The sequence below is a fragment of the Ptychodera flava genome (assembly GCF_041260155.1).
Source record: "Ptychodera flava strain L36383 chromosome 3 unlocalized genomic scaffold, AS_Pfla_20210202 Scaffold_25__1_contigs__length_14229661_pilon, whole genome shotgun sequence".
NCBI classification, from domain to species: Eukaryota; Metazoa; Hemichordata; class Enteropneusta; family Ptychoderidae; genus Ptychodera; species Ptychodera flava.
In genome coordinates this window covers 6,229,317-6,250,385 of record NW_027248279.1, presented here as the reverse complement: position 1 = coordinate 6,250,385, position 21,069 = coordinate 6,229,317, and the positions used below count along the sequence as shown (strand labels likewise).

General features: G+C 36.3%; 2 protein-coding genes across 3 annotated transcripts in view; both read right to left on the bottom strand.

Annotated features, from left to right (window-relative positions):
• LOC139125229 (uncharacterized) overlaps nt 1–21,069 on the bottom strand; it is a 496,067-nt gene that overhangs the window by 410,911 nt on the left and 64,087 nt on the right. The gene's annotated exons all lie outside the window — the stretch shown is intronic.
• The window catches only part of LOC139125601 (transcription initiation factor TFIID subunit 11-like), a 52,617-nt gene continuing 48,662 nt past the window's right edge, over nt 17,115–21,069 (bottom strand). For both annotated transcript variants that reach the window (XM_070691702.1, XM_070691701.1), the window contains exon 5: nt 17,115–17,229. The gene's annotated coding sequence lies outside the window, so the exon portion shown is untranslated. The remainder of the gene's footprint in view (nt 17,230–21,069) is intronic.

The following is a 21,069-nucleotide window of genomic DNA, read 5'->3' as shown; positions in this document are numbered from 1 at the left end:
CACTCATTCTGAATGCAAGCACTGCCTTGTCAAACTTTCCTGAAAAACAGCAAAAAATGACTTCCCTTTTCAAAACATTTATTAAAAGCTAAGGGACCTCTACCATAGTTAATACACTAAGGACTCCCTAACTTCCTCTTATTTGGTCAGTTTTTCAGATGTTTCAACAGGCTATAACTCTGCAATGCCTTTCCAACCACCTTAATACATACACATACATAAATACGTAAGTACATACATACGTAAGTACATACATACATACAAACATACATACATACATACATACCGGTACATACATACATACATACATACATACATACATACTGGTACATACATACATACCAGTACATACATACATACATACATACATACATTCCGGTACACACTGAACAGACAGACAGATAAACTGACAAAACATACATTTTTACAACATATAACCTCCAATAAGAGACCAACCTAAATTATAAATATCAGCTTGCTCATCTGAATAAAGCTGCTTATAATAATATAAACAAGAATACATTACATTCTTACTAACATACATGTATACATGCCATGCTTATCAAGATACCATCGTAAGTACATTGCACAACAGCATATCTGTCAGGTTATAAAGAAACTTAAGCTGTCACAGTCAAATATTTTACCAGTATTTTCATTCTATTGACTAAGCACATTTAACCCATTTCCTGCCAAGTCAGTAAAAAGCGGTATTGAGCCAAAACATGATGTATTTCACCCACTTGGCTTGGTCTGTTGTAGCATATTTAGTCAAAAAATTAAGTTTACAATATTTATGTTTTCAACAGCTTTCAATTTACAGTACTATTTTAAAATACACAATATGGAATATGTTGTGTTTCATTAATTTTAACCATCTTGACCTGATGGTGAAATATGGACTTGGCAGGAAAAGGGTTAAACTCCTGAATTGCTATTTTTCACAAACTAATTACTACTGATGAATGGGTGAATATTACATGTTCAAGTACCTTCGGTACTCAGAGAAAGTACACTAAAGAGAGAAACGTTTGCAATGAAAGAAGTTCCAGGTTATCAAAAGCATTAGAAAACGAATCATGTACCACTTTCATCGCACAGTTTACACCGATTGCATAACTGCTATTAATAACACATAAGAAATATGTGAGTTCCATACAATGTACAGGTCTTTCAGGTTGATCATTTACACTTGTATGTTCATCACACGTTTTCTTCTGAAGTATATTACACAGAATTTGTTGATAAGCCAGACATTAACGGTGCCGACTCATTCAATCATTGTGTGCGAGTGGTCAATTTGTATGTGTGTGTGCAGCCTTTCTGTTTACGTTGAAGCGGTCATAAATGGCACCCATATAACCCCTGGTATGGTTTTCTAGCAATTTTGAGATACCTTTTCGGTAAGACCCCAGTGACTTTCATGTTTTCCTAACCAGTGGTTAAATGAGTCTTTAATGTCTCGCTTATCAACACATTCTGTGTGTAGTTTTTGAAGAAAATGTGTGTGGTGAACATGCAAGTGTAAACGGTCAACCTGAAGGACCTGTAACTCTAATTCAATTAAATACTATTTTCCTCATAAATCTTCTAAAATTGCATCATTCCTAGAAATATGACACATTAGCCTGAAACAGTGTAATCATACTCTTCCCATAACAAAACCATTCATATAGGCTGTACTTGAAATTGGATGAATGAGCTATTACATTTCACTTATGTACCAAATTTGAAAGCAATTGAAAGAAGGATTTCAGAGCTTCATGTATGGCAAAACTGCTGTAAACATACAAATATTCAAATTTTACCACAATTTGACCAAATGACCCCTTGGACACCCCTATGAATCTGGAAAACAAACCAAAAGGTAAGGGATTTAGAGAAGAATATTTTGACCAAATATGGCAAAAAAATTCCCAAAAATTAACGTGAAATTTCACATCTTCTGCAGGTTACCTGTACAAATCAGCATATAAAAAGTAATGTGATTATCAGTCTAACAGAAAATTTTTTTATTAAAAATGGCAAAAATGCCCTAAAATACAAAATATGCACATTTTGCCAAAAGTTCACCATGTCAGTAAAGTAATGAAAAGTAATGAAAGTAATTGGATAAACTGTTTCAAAGAACTGACAATATCACTGTTCGCTCCCATATAGTTATCAAAACAAACCAACAAAATTAGCTGCAAAAATACAAATTGATAATTTCATCATAATCATGTATAAAAATGTATACCAAATATCAAAGCTTTCACATGACTAACTTTTGAGAAACAAATATTTTGACCAAAACGGCAAAAATTGACCCAAAAATACAAAAATTGAAGATTTCATCAAATTTCACTATATCCCACTAAGAGAACCCCTAGGAACCTGTATACCAAATATCAAAGTCATCAGACAAGTAGTTTTTGAGAAACACATTTTTTGACCAAAAATGGCAAAAATTGCACCAAAAACAAAATTGCAGATTTCATCATATATTCTATATATCATATTAAGTTTAGCTGTAGGAACCTGTATACCAAATATCAAAGCTGTCAGACGAGGGGTTTTGATAAAATAAATTTTTGACCAAAAATGACAAAAAAATTCCTTAAAAATACAGATTTGCATATTTCATCACAATTGTAACAAATCCAACTTGGGTTATCCCTAGGGACCTGTATACTAAATATCAAAGCTGTCTGACCAGCGGTTATGAAGAAGAAGATTTTTTACCAAAAACGCCTTTTTTGGCACTAATTTGCATATTTTCAACAATATCAAAAAATCAAAAAAGCACAATCATTTCAGGTCAGCCAAAAGTACTTACATGCTAATTTTTCATGTAATCTGCTCAGTGGTTATTGAGTTTTTCAATTTTGACTGTTTTTACATTTTTTCACTTAATTTGCATATTTTTGGCAATGACAACTTCATTTGAACAAAATCTCATCTACAGCCCATCATCCATGTACACACCAAATATCAAGATGAATGTGCAGTGGTTTTGGAGTTTTGATGTTGACGGACAGACATACAGACATACAGACATACAGACAGTTCCCTAGCCTATAAGAATAGCTTCCATTGCCATATATACATATGGCAATGGAAGCTAAAAATTGCCCTAAAAATACAATATATAAGTTAATTTAACCTCGATTTAAAGTTTGTAAGGGAGATGGTTATGTCTCTCTGCAAAAACACCATATAAACTGCATGCTATTGTATATTGAATGAGCTAGGAAATATATAACCTGTATGCTGGTGAGAGTGGAAAATTTCTGATGAGGTGTTGGAAATTGATGATAGTAAAAAGTTGAAACATCTCTCTTGTCATATAGCCTACTAGAAAGGTGACCATTGGAATAAAAATTAAGGAAAATATCCAGATTTTAAAATATCCAGATATGACTAGTTTATGCCAATTCACCAAGAGAGAGACTTTGGGCAGATATATGCACTTTAAACATAAAGAGTCGAATCAAGAAAGGATTTATCAGCAGAAAAGGAATGAACTTATATTTCATATTAGAGTAATATTTTGTGTAGCACATTTTAAATTTACTATATTTCTGATAACCAAAGGGTTACCATTTCTTTAAATCTGATGGAAGTAATGAAATTCTTGATTTGCAAAGGTTGCAGTTTCGATGAGCTGGTCAAAGTAATTGCGACCATATCATCGAATTAGTGTCAGGTTATTTATACATAGATATTGACTTGTCTTCACCTGATATCTCATGAATAATTTTATTGAAGCTTATGAGTATGGATCTTGGTTACACAGAGGCTGGAAATGTGGGACTGGTCTGGAATTTGGAAAGAAAAAGTGGGGTGAGGTTTTCCCGTAAGAGTCCATACACTCAAAGTCACTTAAAATCCCAAAACTTTCAAGGACTTCCGGGGAAAGTATGGACTCTGAGTACAGACCCCGGGTGAATAGTCATCAACCAAGTATTGCTGAACAATTAACATAACCAGATATGAACTGAATGTACGGTACTCACATATTTTACAACAGGTTCATTAATAGTAGTACGCTTCACAGAACAATCAGATATCTGTCAGATCATTATATGTAGCAGGTTTCATCAACTTTCGCACAGTACTCTCAGCGTAACATCACTAATAACAACAATTAATTTAATATGCAAGTGAGCTGTTTATTAACCTGACACTCCTAAATGCTAATGGGACGATTAGATATCTATCAGATCAACATAAGTAGCGCGTTTCATCAAATTTAATGCTGTAATTTTGGTGAAATATCACTAATTACAAAGTTCATTAAAAGTGTAAATGATCCTTAATTAACTTCACACTACTACATCAGTTCATACTTTATTAGCTTACAGGCTACCAGCCCATTGCTTGGAACATATGACAAAGAAATATTACATATCATGATTACACCAAATAAATATTACAATGTAAGGAAAAGAGGAAAAGAAAAGTATTGATCTTACACTTCCATAGCTTCTTTCCTTGGTTCGAATGCTTTATAAATAAACTTCCCTAAATTACAAAGAATTTTGCTATCTTTAGTAGTAAAAAGCGGTATGATGAGAGTTTGTTGTCTTCGATTTTCATTCGCCCAACATGGCAAAAACTTCTCTCTCAAATTTTGAAAGAGTGGACATTCGAAAAGAAAATGAAATTCGTCCTCAACAAGACCTTCATGACAAATTTCGCAGAGTCGCTCTGTGCGATCGAGACCCCTACTACGACCTGATTCAATAGCAAGCTGGTGACTGGAACATCGTATCTGTGATAATGCTTTACGGTGTTTATTTACTGTGACAGTTGATATATAACTTTCAAAATTCGGACAAAATTTAATCTGACAAAGTAAATTCAATCGGCTCATGCTGGACATTTCCCCCACCATTCTTGTTGCCAGCTATCTTTCATTCTTTGTGTAAAAGTAAAAATAAAATTACGCTCGTTTCCAACACCTTGGTTGATCCATGCATGACCAAAACCATATCTGTTCAGCATTTCTCTAATATGCGTTACCCAGTTTATTTTGCCTCTCATCATCTTCTCTTAGTAACATCAAGTATGAATGTTTTGCAATTCGACTATCTGGCATGGTCAGAAGTTTTACCACCATTTTATACAACGAGTAAAAGTAGAAATAAAGACTGGCATTCTCCCAAGCTCAGCAATCACAGCAACATTGCGAGTACTCCTTTTTACAGCCAAAAAACGTTTACAGTAATTATGATGAACTCTCTCTATACATGTGTACATTTGATCTCCCCAAACTTCTGAGCCATATAACAAAATTGGAAGGATCATAACATCGCTTTAAAATACAAGTTACAGGGCAGTTCTCCAAATTTCCTAGTGAAACGGTTGACAGTAAAAATAGCCTTCTTTGCTTGGTCTGCAAGAGTTTGTGTAGCCTTATACCAAACATTACGACTTGAGAATAGAATTCCCAAATATTTATAATAAGATACAACTTCAACTTTCACACCCTTGTAAAACCACTGTTCTATTTTCTTAAGTTTACCGCCATTTCTGAAAGCGATGATTTTTGTTTTGGAGAGATTCACAGTCATTTTACATTTATCCGCAAACAGAATAAAGACATTCAAAAGTCTCTGCAAGCCTAGTACAGTATCTGCAAATAGTGTAATATCATCTGCATACAATAAAAGAAAAACATCTTTCAATTCTTGCGTTATCTGAATTCCCATATACCCTGCATTTTCAACCATAGTCTGCAGTTCATTTATAAATATAGGAAATAAAAACGGACTTAGAATGCAGCCCTGTCTTACTCCCATTTTACAATCAAAGTTGTCTGTATGATAACGGCTTACTCTAACACAAGACTTTACATCCTTATACATGCTTTTAAGAATAGTTAACATCTTTCCCTGTACACCACTCTGCAAAAGTGAAAGAAATAGAAGCGTATGGTTGATAGTGTCAAGCGCTTTCGCAAAATCAACAAAAACACAATAGAATCTTCCCCTGCTTAAGTATTTCTGTATAATAGAGTACAAGGCAAAATGTTGTGTTTAGTAGAGAACACTTTCTTAAAACCAGTTTGACATTCAGAAAGTTTTCCTTCAATCTCACCCCATTTAGTGAGCCTTTCATTCAGAACAATGGCAAAAAGTTTATTAAAATTACTTAACAGCGTAATGCCTCTATAGTTATTCACATTATTTATATCCCCTGCTTTGTGAAAAGGAACTATTACCCCAACGACCAACCTTCTGGAAAGCAGCCAAAATCAAAATTAAATTGAAAAGTTGAACGAGATATGGAAGAAGAATGTCATCAGAGACTTTGAAAAATTCAGCCAACAGACCATCTGCACCTAGGGCTTTACCAGATTTAAGTTTCTGTATAGCGTTACGAATTTCTTGTTCAGTGATAGCATTATTTAGGGTTGGGTAGTTTTCACTATCTGTATCATCAATGGTCAGGTTTTGGTTCTCGGTGTCAGTTGGGATAGAGTAGAATAGATTTTGAAAATACTCAAACCATTTGTCAGTCGGAATGTCAAGGCCCATACATTTGCTCTTTAGTTGTCTAAATCTCGCCCACATCGAATCATTAGTTTTGACATCACTCAATAATTTTTGTTTCAATTCATCTTGGTATGCCTTTTTCTTCTCTTTACAACCGATTTAAATTTGTTTCTGCTTACTTTATAATCCTGAAATCACTTTCTCTATTCAATATACGGAACCTACGCAAATCCTTGTTTTTGGCAGACTTCAGTTGTTGGCATTCCATATCAAACCAAGGTATATGAGTGTAATACTTTATACATTGTTTAGAACTAATTTTCATATCTTTACCAGCATGATGAAAAATTTCACAAATAACTTAACAGTATCATTAATATCTGCTCTATCGATTGCAGACCTAACAAGGTCCCATATCTCAGAGGTTCTGACCCGATTAATAAAGGCATCCTTCAGTTCTGGCTTCCACTTGAATTTGACTATCCCCTGTTTACTATTTCTATCATTTTGGGGAAAGTTTGGGAAATCAAATACATCTGATTGCAGTTCAATCTTAGAAACAATAGGTAAATGATCAGAAAAGTCTTTTTCAAGTACTATAAAGGATATCACAGATGTAACAAGATCGTTGAAATTATAGTGTAATCCACAATGCTATAACCATTATTTGTAAAACATGTAAACTCGCCTGGAATATCCGGTTCTTTACGTCCATTTAAAATATGATCATCAAATGTTTTACACAGAGATAAGAGGGATTTACCATAGTTTGATACAACCTTATCTTTTGATTTACGAGGTAGCGTCAGTGTATCAGAATTGTATAAATCTACTGGCAGATAATCAACAGAGTCATCTAGTATAAAATCGTTTTCTGATGACGTCCTCGCATTAAAGTCTCCGGTTAAAATTATATTTACGTATGGATAATCTTTCAAAATGTCCGCTATACAGTCTTCTAAGAGTACAATGCCGTTTTGCTCAGGTAGCACCTTGTATGTTGTGGAGTACTCAAGTGGGATATAAACACAGAAATAAATTACATCTTTAGCGGGTTTGAAGTGAAAGAAATCATTATGAAAAAGTAAAACATAACATCTTGGCATTGACAATGCAATTGAGTAACACCCTGTGCAATTTCATTACGAATGTAAACAGCAACTCCGCCTGAGTTACGTCCACGTTTACAACGTTTCGGTCTGGGCATATTGAAACCTGTATAACATGCTATATTTGGAAACTCTTCGATTCCGAGCCAAGTTTCAAGAAATCCCAGAATGTCATAACTTGAAATAAAAGAAATGAAAATCATTGGCATGTAATTTGTTTTTGAGACTTGACATTTAGTGAAAGTATGTTAAAAACACCTGGAGAGGTATTATTATGCATATGTGTCATACAATGCGCCAATTTTGGGCCTTGGCCTGACCTCTATCTAGGCCTCCCAACGGTTTGATATCGTCATTCAATGCGTCGTAGGCATATGTTTTGCCTTCAATAACAATGTTATCATAGGATAGTCACATCGTTTATTTTGCTCGCATGCTTGTCTTAAAAACTTGGATAGATTCTTTCTGATGTGGCGGACTCTTGTTGTAAAGTCTTCGGCGATACGATACTGAGTATTGGTGTCTTTCCATTTTTGCCGCTGCAGATAGCACCTGTTCCTTGTCTTTGAAGCTCACACACTTAGCTATTATTGGCCGTGGTCTGAAACGGGTGTTAAGGCGATGTGCTCGTTCGAATTCCACAGTGTCAATTTCAGGTTCGTCCTTCAACAGGGTTTTCACTTTCTCTTCACTTTCTGCCCAGGTTTCATGACCATTTTCGGCTTCCTCAATTCCGTGAACTACAATGTTGTTACGTTTTAGTTGTGATGAGACGTAGTCAGACTCAGTCTCTTCTTTAGTGATACGTTCACGCAATTGGGCGTTTGCCATTTGAAGCGATTTCACCTTTTCACGTTCTTGCTGTAATTCTAGTCTCACGTCTGTCATTTCCGTTTCAATCCTGCCTATCTTGGTATGAATTTCATCTGAGAGACATTTAATTTCCGTGGTAATTGATGATTTTACGGCACCTAGTTCTTCCATTATGTCTTTCATTGTATAGTTTTTATCGCCAGCTTTACCTGCCTCAGAAGTCACATTCTCTATGGAGACCGAACGGTTACGTAGTTCTCTAAACCCAACACTTACACTCTCCGTTATTTTTGGTTGTTTGGTTGCATGAACTTGGGCTGGTTTGGTCCCTTGTTTAATTCTACATCACCACTCAGAATCAATAAATCAGCACGATAACATATCCATGACATACCAAGACAGTACTTGTTCACATCACATTCATAGCGACAGGCCCATTTTCATATACTATGCGTGTGGCACAAGTTATTAGGCTGAAGTCCAATAATAGTTCATTATTACCGTTCATTTCATTCCGTCCGCGTCCGTTATAGCCAATACATGGTACAATACCGTCAGTGAGAACTGTGCCGAAGAGCAGAATGGTCGTGGCTATTATTAGCGTGCATGCTAATCGATAGCTGAATACCATTGCTCGGACCACTTGCTGTGTGGGTTGTATTCGGACGGTAAATCTACCATTTTCCAAGAAATTGGTTGTAGAAATCCACCAATACGACAACGCCAGGCACTAAGAGTGACTCCTATCCTACACACTGCACTCAGTTGGTAACAAATTTGTTAGAAGAAGTCGAAACTCACAGAAGAAAATGATATTCTCTGTCGAGTTCAGGAGCTCGGTCCACACGATGCACACCCTTTGAAAGCCACAGGTGCAATCCTGTGCATACTGCTTAATGCTTCATAGCACAGTCAGATATCTGTCAAATCAGTATCTGCAGCAGATTTCATCAAATTTGGTGCAGTTATTTTTGAGTTATACGACTGATTACAAAACTTCATTAAATACGCAAATGAGTTATTTATTAACTTGACACTGCTCAATGCTTCTCAGTACAATTAGATATCTATCAGACCAATATCTGTAGCAGGTTTCACAAAATTGGGTGACGTAATTTCAGAGTTATATACCTAATTACAAAGTTCAATAAATAGGTAAATGACCCTTAATTAACTTCACACAACTAAAAGCTTTACAACACAGTCAGATATCTGTCGGATCAGTATCTGCAGCAGCTTTCATCAAATTTGGTGCATTTATTTTGGAGTTATGACTATTACAAAACTTCATTAAATATGCCAATGAGCTATTTTTAACTTGACACTGCCCAATGCTTCTAAGTATAATTAGCTATATATCAGATCAATATGTGTTGCATGTATCATCACATTTGATGCAGGAATTTTCATAATTACAAAAGTTCATTAAAGAGATAGTAGCTGTACCTTTTGAGAATATTTTCACTATTTTTGTTGCACGTTCGCGAACTATTCACATGAATAAGCATAGTGAATCATGAAGAATCACCTACTAATTGACCTCAGTACGTAACGTGTATCAATTCCTCGTGATAAAGAATGTTGACGAAGTGAATTTCTTAACGGACAGAAATTCAACGATGTTGACACACGGAGTGCAACGTAATCGACTTTGTACGCATGTGCAAGAGAAGTACCGCACAGTTCAACTCTGGTTCAACATGGCGTCCACACCACAGCGCAAGCGACCAGTGGGTCGACCGAACAATGTAATCGTCATTCACATTGACAGCTGGAAATATAACTGACAGTTTGGCAATATGCGATCCTTATCATGTCTAAACAAGGAAGCCTATTCACATGTCCACCTCTGTGTGGCTATGGGATGTAAAAGTTTATGTTAGCCTTCACAGTCAAGACCCTTGAACATTTCGAAAAATCACTGAAAATTTACAAACACCGGAGACCAAATTGAGTTGCGGGTAGCTCTGCGTAGCAGGGCTGTGTGTTACCGGCATTATACCGGTACGTCCTCCCACAAATGCTTCCCTCGCATAGAGAGAGAAAAGTAGGCTTTGTCTAAGTTTACAAGGACAGCTGAGCACATCGTCTACCTGGGTGAGGTGGGCGTGCTCGAAAACAAAGATCAATGCAAGTTTTGGATTCAAAATTGACCGTTTTCTGCAGAGAAACTGCGTGCCGTATTTCCGAGAATCTACCCACGGTTTTGTCTATGGCAGTCTACAGGGCTGTGGTGGGAGGCCGTATAACGCCGGTAACACACAGCCCTGCTACGCAGAGCTAAGTTGTGGTAACTGGGTAAAATTTGGTCACTTATGTAAAGAAAGTCTTCGCATGACATATAGTTTGCAGTTGTGTTGTCTTTTTCATTTGCGAAATAATCTTATATCTGTAACCATGCATGTACACTAGTGTTGTACATTGCCATAATCAGATATTGGTGATGCTCATGACAGAAGTAAATTTTTACAAGAATGCCCCCTAAAAACAAACAAAAAAAAATTGCATTTAAAATAGACTGAAATATGCAATACTAACGATGGAAATGTCTAAAGTACGAAAGCACCTTTCAGAATTAGCCAAAATGCAAACACTCTTTCAGGAAAATAAGCAGATGCAACACCCTATACACATGGCGGACGGATGTACACTGAACAATTATAATGGTGACCCGGGCCCCGCATCCGAGTTCGCGAACTTGTCACTGCTCACTGTACTTGTAGTGGTCGCTGTAGAGGAAACAATGCTGGCATGTTTAAATTTATTGGTTTGGTATTTAGGAATTTACCTAACCAGAGTTAGCAAATGTAATGACTCAACTACAAATACCACCAAAATTTTGCTGCGGACCATGTAGGTCAACGTCAAACCTACCTACACAACTAGTGTCCGCGAGCCCCGAGTGTAATTTCCCGATCCCGTTAACTTGAAGTACAGCAACGCATCGTCACCTTTACGTTGAACTAGTTGACTTGTTCGCTTATAAATGACAAAGCAAACTGACCGAATTATGCATGCACTGGTTTTAAACTTTGATAAAGAATAGTTGGTGGAAAAATGCTCGACGTTTCAGGTTTTTTTGACGCAGTGACCGTGGTTTCAGGCCCTGGCGCTAGCTCACACAATGCACGACTGCCAATGCCGGGTCCAGCCTAAATTACCTTTCTTTTACTCTGACCTAATGCATCACCACTTGAAAGGTAAAAAGTATTCTCATACGTAAGTGACAGAAAAAAAGAGTTTGAACAAATAACACTCCAGATTCAAACGAACAGTGGACGTACATTACAATTAAAACAGATGCCGGTACACATGTGCGTAAGTTGGATATAAATATGCATGACGACTCTCTCCGTCTCCATTGTTACAGTTAGTGATATCATCACTCCTTGTGCTCCATACCACCTCATCCCCTAACATTTTGTAAACACAAGCGCCATAAAGTTCGCTTAGCGGTAGGCCAGCAAACAGTTTTACTACCATTCGTTATTCACATCGGGTGTTCGTTTCGACTTATTTCTTTGTCAAACGACAATTAGGTTGGGACAGATATAATCTAGCTTGGTTTTATTATGTGGTGGTGCGGAAAAAATGATCAAAGTTACCGCTTCTATCCCTTTAAATATGCAAATCATATAATTGATCAGATAATTGACAAAACACTCACAGTATCACCAAAATGTTCTGAGATTGTCATCTGTGAAAAAGTTTCATGAAATTTTGTGCAGTATTTCTATATATATGTCGAAACTGTCATTACTGTCTCCATAGGGAAACATTATGAAAAAAAATGATATTGCATAACTTCATTAATATGCAAGCCACACTAACCAAAATCTAATCAGTTCTTGCAAGTAGCATATGGTACATGTACCTGTCTACCAAATCTGACTTGAATCCGTTCAGGCACTTTTGAGTTTTCGTGTAAACAGACAGACAGACAGGCAGACAGACACACACACAGACACTGACACACACACACACATGGACACACACATGGAAAGACAGACTGACATCACTATGACATCAGCTCACGTCCGTGAACACGTGAGCTAAAATGGTGCAGCAAACTTTCTAAGCATCATTCATGTGAACAGAAAAATGTAAAGATCAGGATCACTGTTTAAAAGCATAAATCCCCAGTAATTATTTTTGACCAAGCTTGTTGATAGGTTCCTGGACAGAGAAGAAACCATGCTACAGAAATCTATATATCTGTTCAATGTATAGAAACCCTGTAAAATATGGGCTGGACTGGCTGTAATGAATTTTTAGAAAATGCTGAAACAACAATGACATGATTCACATGATCTCGAAGCAGCGATGTGCTTTGCCTTGCGTTTCCATAACAATAACTATGACACTCTTCTCTGTCCGTTCTGAACTCTTTGACGATAATTCAGTAACAGCCACCCTATGTACTAAAAGGATACATTGCATGTAGTCCACTAAATACATTTTATAACAATATTAATATGATAATAGTATGTAAGAGACTGAACAGAATGAATTCATCAATCATGAAATAAACCTTTGGGAACCGATTTGACACCAGTCACAGTATATCCTCTGTTTTGTTAGGATACTTACTCCATAGTTGACATTGGCGCCTTTCTCCAACAGACATTTTGCCATGTCATGGTTTCCACTTTTCACAGCATATCCCAAACAGGTGAACTAGGGTCAGAACAGATGGGGTTAGATGAATTTGAGTTTACTGTAGGGTCAATCTAAATAAGTTTGGTCTGTAGGAATTTATAACACTTCATAAATTGTAATGTACACACGCATGCAAGAGTGTCACTGGATGATATTAATATCATGTCTAAAATGTCACAATGCGTTAACTGTCGAAACAAGTGAACCCTTGTAACAGTTGCGTCTTTTACTTCAAACGGACAAAAAATTATGACTGTTCCTGCAAAAGTTTGTGTTCAACAGTTTCCATATGCATTTAAGATGAATTTAAGAAATACATGTAGGGTCATATACTGCGTCCATTAATTAATATTACAAACTCTGCACTTATTGAGTAGGTTATTTACCCTGACGAATATACAAGATCCCAATTGAGATAAGATTTCAATAAAGGCTTACTTTACTTACCAAAAAAAATATGCCATAAGAGATATTTCACAAAGTTCACATGCTGACGACAATCATTACATTACATCAGCGAGTTAGAAAAATGAAATGTGTAATTTTCCTATTACAGTCTCGGTATTACTAGATCAAGGTTCAAAGTCACTTCCTGCTTCATTTTACCACTGTGAGTTTCAATGTCATTACTACAGGCAAGTGCAATAATTGAGCAGGGCATCATAAATTATGTAATTTATCACTATACTGTAATTCTTACACTCCAACATCGATCATCACCTTCTTCTTGAGTTCCATGGAATTCCATATTGATGTCTGCTGTTTTAGAAACCATATGGTCAACCAGGTCCATCAATCCATTCCTCACAGCAAGGTACAGAGGTGACCAGCCATCCCCATCAGCCTAGGTTGATAAGGTAACACACATCAATGTTAAATTGCTCTTTTTGTAAATTCATCGTTTCTTCAAAAGTACATGTACAATTCCGGGATTAGTTTAGCCTAGTTTCTAGATAGAAGAATCTTAGAGTGAATAAACTTGTGTACATATTTCAATCTTATACTTATACATTACATGAAAATGGGTGAATTATCAGTTAATTGCTCTGTATTGCTGAGAGAATGAAAATGAAGACCAATGAATCAAAAAATAGTGACAACCATCACTGTTCGCTCCCATATAGTTATCAAAACAAGTCAACAATTGTATGAAACATGGACATACATATAAAGACAGACTGACATCCACAGACTGGCACAGAGTGATGACATTGACCCCAAGTGTGCCTTGGCCCATGGAGAGTGATAAAGATATAACAAACAGCTAAATGTAATGATAAAATAGTTAAGTATAGGACTATACAGGCACTGAGAGTGAATATGTTACAGCAATTTGATTAGTTTCTTTTCCTTTTCTACTTCTGTGATAATCTTTAAGACAATCAATCTGCAAGGCAGTATAAGTATTGACAAATATTACAAGCACACAGTAAAGTGTTCTTGATTTTTCATTTACAATATTTGACATAGACTGAAATACATAACATGCAACCAATGTTTACACTTTGCCCATACACCAGATACATGGAGAAATTTCAACATACAATCATCAACTCAGAAACTCTACAGGGAAAAGTAAACATTGTTTTCTTCCAGAACAGCTGGTGCATCCACATCTCAACTTACAAACTTAACCAATTACACAAGGATGATGACACAAGAGATAAAGTTAAACTGTGGTGAACTTGACTATTCCTTTCAAATCCTTACCTAACTTGACATCTTAAACTAAAATACACTGCATGGTTAATTGCGCACAAAATACATCGGGGTGGACCATTTGATAAGGGATGGTGTCCGGAACATCAATGAGGTACATTATCTTTTTTATCCGATCCATTGTACATTCTTTTTTCCCCACTCTCCCACCTTTTCTTTTGTCAAACCTTCTCTGGCTGAATTTTTTATTGGCATTTGTTTGGAATTTTTTCAAAATCTGCCAGGATTTTTTTACCGCATTTCAACACCAAATACAGTTTACCATATCAAATGCTTACTAAATCACCACATTATATACTCTTAGTTCCAGTAGGTATAAAATTACCAAAAAAAATCTTAAAAATACAAAATGAAAGATATCCCAGTAAAACTGACAGTTTCGCAAAGTTGCCCCAAAAATTCAAAATTCCGGATTTCAACTTAATTTCAATATATCTTATTAACAAAAACCCTAAGAACCGGTTTACTAAATATCAAAGCAATCAGACTGGTAAATTTTGAGAAACAAATTTTTTGACCAAAAATGAGAAAAATTGCCCCCAAAATACAAAATTGCAGATTTCATCCTAATTTTGAATATATCTAATTTAAACGTAAACCCTAGGAACCTGTACACTAGATATCAAAGCTACCAGATCAGAAGTTTTAGGAGAAAAATTTTTTGACCAAAAAGGCAAAAATTGCCCCCAAAATAAAAAAAAATTGCCAGTTTCAACATACCTTCAATACATTATTATTGAGATTAATCTTAGATACCTGTATACCAAATATCAAAGCTATCAAATCAGTAGTTTTTGGATAAAAATTTTTTTTATCAAAAATTGGGAAAATTGCCCCAAAATTACAAATATGACAATGTCAATACAATTTGTACAAGCATGACTGAGGTCATCCTGAGGAACATGAATATTAAGTTTCATTGCAATCACACAAGTGATTTCAGAGAACAAGATTTTTTGACTAAAAACAGAAAAAATACCCTAAAAATACAAACATGCAAATTTCATCCCAATTTTTGCACACATAATTTAGAATACCTAAAGAAATCTGCATACCAAGTTTCAACCAAATCTGATCAATGCTTTCTGAGTTTTAGCCATTTGCAGGATTTTCTCCTTTTCTTCCCTCATTTGCATATTTTTGGCACTGACATGTTCATTTGAACAAATTCACATCTCCATCCCTAGGTGCACCTGTACACCAAATACTAAGACAGTAGGTGCTACGGTTTAGGAGTTTTTGATGTGGACGGACATACATACATACATACATACATACATACATACATACATACATACATACATACATACATACATACATACATACATACATACATACATACATACATACATACATACATACAGACAACATTTTTCCACCTTATACGAATACCTCCCATTTGCATATATACATATGCATATATATGGGAGCTAAAAATAGAATAATAGATGAATTTTATGTAAAATGTCTGTGATTAAAGTGTATATGAGTAGTGTGTTTGATAATGCTGTTAAAGACAATGGGAGTTACAGTATGTAAGCTGATTATTAATCTATAAAGACAAGTATGCGTCTACCTTTTTATCTAATTATAGTAATATTTTGCAGAAGGTACAGTATCCTACTCTTATATCTGAAGTGTCTACTGCCAGTAACTTATAGGTATCATGTACAGTTAATGGCCATTTGTTTGAGTGTACAGATATTGTGAAGGTTCTGCTAACTTTGACATATGTCATATGTACCCCAGATGTGAGAAGGAAAGACAACCTATGAAATACAGTCTTAACAAATCAATTTGGATACAAATCAAATCAGCAAAGCATAAAGAGATTGCATTGTAAACGAAATCACAAGTTTTTATTGATGTTATAAACATTCTGTGACCAAGTTAAACAGTGATGCATTGGCCACTGAACAATTGATAAAAGCAGCATGTTCACTTGTGTGCCTAATAAGCTATCAACAGGTCGTGTACAAAAAAAAATTGAAGAGGAAATGTTAACTATTCATGTACTGATATTCTCAATTTGATATAATGATCTTATTCAGTTGAGAAAACAAGATGTGAATGTGTGCTCTCTAAGCTAAAATACTGGTGAACGAATGACTTTATTACGAGTTGATTAACCATAGATTGATCATTTTTATTTTACTTGTTCTAGGACTACAAATAGTTTGTACATTTACTAGACTTTGCATTGAATCTATCAACCTTGTGCTGGCATTGTTTTGGTGCAGACAAAAGAGTTTAATTCCAAATGCTGTATCGTTACCAGCTACACAACTGTTACAGATAATAACATCTATTAAAGGGTAAAGCATAACACTCACATAGTCACCGAAGTCATCCTGTCTTTTATCAACATCAGCGTCTTGTTCAATCAGATATTTAACAACATTGGTATTATTTCCCATCACAGCAATGTGAAGAGGTGTTCGCAGCAGCTATAAACAATGAAAAAAAGGCAAGTAAATAAGCTTTTTTGACATTACTTATTAACATTTGTATTGTTTTCACATGTTCATGCATTGTGAAACAGCAGTACACAGTACCTTCTATGAATATGGAATGCATTTTTTCTCTGTACCAGAGAATGCACAATCTGTAAACACTGGTGTATACGAAATGGTTGACGGTACTTATACAATGGATAGACATGATCTTTTAAGTTCATTATTGGCATTTTCTAAACAAATGTTTTCTTTCTTCATTTCCTTCTTGGAACGCTTTGTCTCACCATCTTAACTTATAAAAACATTTATATCACTACTGTACCAATAGTTTTCAATTCAAATAGAATTTAATTTTTTTCAGTCAAGTATTTCAGATATCAACTTTGAACCATGTTGATGTGTAATATTTTCAAACATAGAAGAAATGGAAATATCTTGCTCTCAAGTCATAAGAAGACGTGACTTTACAAAGACCTTACATACATGTAACTGCTTAAAACACTATCATCAGCAGAAGTGCACAGGTCCTGTTATGATAACCATATAGAAAATCAAGAAAAAAGTAGGTTGTTTATTTTTAATCAGCAATCAGCAATAGCTAGCATTAATCTTTGTTGCCAATGTTTATGTTAAATTGATACTGATAGTATCATCTGACCAACTTCAAGATGATGGGGCATGGCTGTATATGTAATGAAAGCAATAAATGTTCTGAATTGCAAACAATAATAATACAATCATGGATTTCATTTCAACAATACGCAAATAGAACAACCAGACTGTTGACATGTGCTCCATCTCGGCCGTTGAGGGCGCACTGCTGTAAAGGTCAAAAGCTTCCTAGAAATTATGGTGAAAAGGACTGTACCAGTAGTCAGAACGACCAAAGCCACTGCTTACTCCTTGATTGCAGACATAAAATGCAAAATCATGAAAAATATTATTTCAGTTGAAATGCACAGTTTATTAAGCCTCAATTACATTGAATATGTTGTTGTCATGTTTGATAAAGAATAGAATGCTTCCTAATTAAAAAGGCTATCACACTTGGTGATACTGATGTTAGGCGTCAAAGTGGCCAATGACAGTGCTTGTAATCTACCACTCTATAATCATGAGCAGAAAATGTCAAATTTACACCATGCAATTTGTGACTTCACGTTTAAGCCGTGCACATTTCTATAGTGATACCACATATTGCAGAAGAACGCTGTCAGTGACAGGAACTATAACATGCCATATATGCTCAGTGTATATTAAAATCCACTGGAATAAGTCTTTTGACAGGAAAATAGTCATGGCTTCTAACAGTGACTCAAAAGGGGTAGTCAGAAAGTGTTTGTCCAAAGTTTATTGTACTTGGGCCTCAGCCCAAGTACATTTGTTTTCATTCCGTGGGAAAAAACTCTGTAAGGTATAACCATTTCTGGCTGAGACCAGGGAGGGCAAAATGTCTTGGCGTCATCTTTCTTGGCATAATAAATGGCGTAATGATGTTAACTGAATGGAAGTGCTGCTCTCAGCCAGTCTTGAATAAGTGAGATGTGAATATTAATGCTTCTCTATCTGAGTTTTTGCCACAAAATCTTCTGAATATAATCAAAATGTGCATCGAAATGCAACAATTAATGCACCCTCCGTTTCCTAGGCGATGGCACGACCCTTGCTACACCCACTGGACGAGCCAAAGTGGGAGGGGTAATTTCAGTTTGGTCGAACAAGAGGGCTCGAGACCAGAATTTAACATTTAAACTTGAAACATGTTTAATCGCTGACAATATGTGGACTAGTGTTAATCAAAGTAAAATTGTGAATAGGAAAGGTTTTATATCCCGGACACAATGAAAAACATTACGACTGGAAACTGTACCCCCAGTTGAGAATAGTAATGCCCACAGCGATGGAGAACACTTATCCTTGAGCTGAGAAAACCAGACCATCATTTCGAAATAGAGCTGCAGATTCGAGAAGCTCGTTCAAAATAGTTAGGTACACCCCATGAAGGGGTGGTTTCGAGTTTTGAGGGCAAATTTCGCCTCCTTCATATAGAAATCGTACGTTTGTTTTTCCAGGAGAACACACCATTTGACACAAAATTTGCATGTAAAGGGGTCGCCAGTAAGCACGTGGTCAAATCTGGCATAAGAAACAATATAAAATGTTGGGTAAAGCCAGTCCAAAATAAACTGATTTGAACTTTTGTGTTTTGTAATTTAAACACTGCAGTAACATTACCTTTTTTTGACAACATCACACAATATAATACGTTTTGAAACTGAATACTCCGACGTATTCTGTGTTCCTTTGCTAAAAATACGGTATGCCGATTACCATGTAAGGAGATGATGACGTCAAGACAGATTGTAGTGCGTTTGGTCCTGGATGGTGCACGAAGTTTTGTCAACTGAGTAGCTTGTGTATTTATTTCCTAAATGGGAGAGATTAGGGTCGATCTAAACGAAGGCCGAAGAATGTTATGATACTCTAAGCGAGCTGAACTCTAACGCGAATGGTTGGATAATTTGGAGGATGTCTAGAATGATATTTGGCGGTCAGTATTGAATTTCAACTGCTCACAAGTTGCGAAATGAGTATTCCGTTGAACGGTCAACGAACGATATTTTAGAAATCTGGAGACATGGCACATCGCATTTTTATTTTAGTATTTTATGCTTTACAAAAGATTTAAGAAGCAATGATTTTGTCGAAAATTCTGAAAAAAATACAGGAAGATTTGATCGCGAACACATTTTCACTTGGGGTCAACTAGCCCTGCGTACGATGCTGTGTGTTCCGCTACAGCTAATCGCCCCGCTCACCATAGCCCTGCAAAGACCCGTACGTAGGGTCGGTGACTTCAAATCCATTTTGGGACTTGACGTAAAAAGCCAAATTACTGCCGAAATTCAGCGTTCTTGGGCCAAAGTCGTATCCCAGCCTACCTCAGCTACTCGATCGCTTCCAAAAATGACAGTCTTTTATTCACTTCTCGTAAATAACCGTCGATGTCTCGCTAGCCCTGCGTACGATGCTGTGTGTTAGCTGTAGCACATAGCATCGTACGCAGGGCTAGGGGTCAACATGGGGTCGCAGCCATGTTGCCTCAAAACTTATTTCTGTCTGCACTCAAAACTAAAAAATGTCGGATATGAACCTGAAAAATCGATGCAATTTTGTCAAACTTCGGCGAAATATTAGCCTATAGACAAAATTTCATCTAGGTAAGGTAAATTTACTGAAATTTGATCGACAAATAATCCTGAGCTTGAACGTGACAGCTCGCCTTCTCCGGGAAGTCAAGTATCCAGCTGCCCATACTCAGTTGCCCATATGGCCAGGTTTATGTTTATGAGGTGTTTTCAAGCGACGGCGGCAGACCGTACGGGGCTCTGGATATGAACCTACCGCCGGTGTAGCTGTAATAACTGTTGCGTTGTTTTTAGTGCCCACGGACGAAGTCCTGGGGGAGTTATAGGTTTGGTCATGTCAGTCCGTCCGTCCGTCCGTCCGTTCACGCAGATACCCCAGACATGCCCTGGTCAATTTCTTTCAAACTTTGCACAAGAATAGTACCCAACCCCATACAGATGCACGTCGATTTGTTTCACAATGCGATTGAATTTGGCCGTGTTAGAGGACTTTTTAGTTTACACCTCCATAGACTCCCATGTATAAAGCAGTTCTCCATAGACTCCCATGTATAAGGCCAAGAAAAATAAAAATTTAGTTTCTCATCGTATTCATATTGCCTAAAGGATGCAGTGACACAGTTTTTTGTCCCCACGGATAAAGTCCAGGGGGCTTATAGATTGGGTCATATCCGTCCGTGAG